The sequence below is a fragment of the Girardinichthys multiradiatus genome, chromosome 6, assembly GCF_021462225.1.
Source record: "Girardinichthys multiradiatus isolate DD_20200921_A chromosome 6, DD_fGirMul_XY1, whole genome shotgun sequence".
In the NCBI taxonomy this organism is placed as follows: Eukaryota; Metazoa; Chordata; class Actinopteri; order Cyprinodontiformes; family Goodeidae; genus Girardinichthys; species Girardinichthys multiradiatus.
In genome coordinates, this window is record NC_061799.1 from 46,179,802 (window position 1) to 46,182,162 (window position 2,361).

The following is a 2,361-nucleotide window of genomic DNA, read 5'->3' on the forward strand; positions in this document are numbered from 1 at the left end:
ATAATAGACGTGTTTACATGTATTATAATAGACGTGTTTACATGTATTATAATAGACGTGTTTACATGTATTATAATAGACGTGTTTACATGTATTATAATAGACGTGTTTACATGTATTATAATAGACGTGTTTACTTGTATTATATAGACGTGTTTACATGTATATAATAGACGTGTTACTTGTATTATAATAGACGTGTTTACATGTATTATAATAGACGTGTTTACTTGTATTATAATAGACGTGTTTACATGTATTATAATAGACGTGTTTACTTGTATTATAATAGACGTGTTTACTTGTATTATAATAGACGTGTTTACATGTATTATAATAGACGTGTTTACATGTATTATAATAGACGTGTTTACTTGTATTATAATGGACGTGTTTACATGTATTATAATAGACGTGTTTACTTGTATTATAATAGACGTGTTTACATGTATTATAATAGACGTGTTTACTTGTATTATAATAGACGTGTTTACATGTATTATAATAGACGTGTTTACATTGTATTATAATAGACGTGTTTACATGTATTATAATAGACGTGTTTACATGTATTATAATAGACGTGTTTACATGTATTATAATAGACGTGTTTACATGTATTATAATAGACGTGTTTACATGTATTATAATAGACGTGTTTACATGTATTATAATAGACGTGTTTACATGTATTATAATAGACGTGTTTACATGTATTATAATAGACGTGTTTACATGTATTATAATAGACGTGTTTACTTGTATTATAATAGACGTGTTTACATGTATTATAATAGACGTGTTTACATGTATTATAATAGACGTGTTTACATTGTATTATAATAGACGTGTTTACTTGTATTATAATAGACGTGTTTACATGTATTATAATAGACGTGTTTACATGTATTATAATAGACGTGTTTACATGTATTATAATAGACGTGTTTACATGTATTATAATAGACGTGTTTACATGTATTATAATAGACGTGTTTACATGTATTATAATAGACGTGTTTACATGTATTATAATAGACGTGTTTACATGTATTATAATAGACGTGTTTACATGTATTATAATAGACGTGTTTACATGTATTATAATAGACGTGTTTACTGTATTATAATAGACGTGTTTACATGTATTATAATAGACGTGTTTACTTGTATTATAATAGACGTGTTTACATGTATTATAATAGACGTGTTTACTTGTATTATAATAGACGTGTTTACATGTATTATAATAGACGTGTTTACATGTATTATAATAGACGTGTTTACATGTATTATAATAGACGTGTTTACATGTATTATAATAGACGTGTTTACATGTATTATAATAGACGTGTTTACATGTATTATAATAGACGTGTTTACATGTATTATAATAGACGTGTTTACTTGTATTATAATAGACGTGTTTACATGTATTATAATAGACGTGTTTACATGTATTATAATAGACGTGTTTACATGTATTATAATAGACGTGTTTACTTGTATTATAATAGACGTGTTTACATGTATTATTGTAGACGTGTTTACTTGTATTATAATAGACGTGTTTACATGTATTATAATAGACGTGTTTACTTGTATTATAATAGACGTGTTTACATGTATTATAATAGACGTGTTACTGTATTATAATAGACGTGTTTACATGTATTATAATAGACGTGTTTACTTGTAGAATAATAGACGTGTTTACATGTATTATAATAGACGTGTTACATGTATTATAATAGACGTGTTTACATGTATTATAATAGACGTGTTTACTTGTATTATAATAGACGTGTTTACTTGTATTATAATAGACGTGTTTACATGTATTATAATAGACGTGTTTACTTGTATTATAATAGACGTGTTTACTTGTATTATAATAGACGTGTTTACATGTATTATAATAGACGTGTTTACTTGTATTATAATAGACGTGTTTACATGTATTATATAGACGTGTTTACTGTATTATAATAGACGTGTTTACATGTATTATAATAGACGTGTTTACTTGTATTATAATAGACGTGTTTACATGTATTATTGTAGACGTGTTTACATGTATTATAATAGACGTGTTTACTTGTATTATAATAGACGTGTTTACATGTATTATTGTAGACGTGTTTACATGTATTATAATAGACGTGTTTACATGTATTATAATAGACGTGTTTACATGTATTATAATAGACGTGTTTACATGTATTATAATAGACGTGTTTACATGTATTATAATAGACGTGTTTACATGTATTATAATAGACGTGTTTACTTGTATTATAATAGACGTGTTTACATGTATTATAATAGACGTGTTTACATGTATTATAATAGACGTGTTTA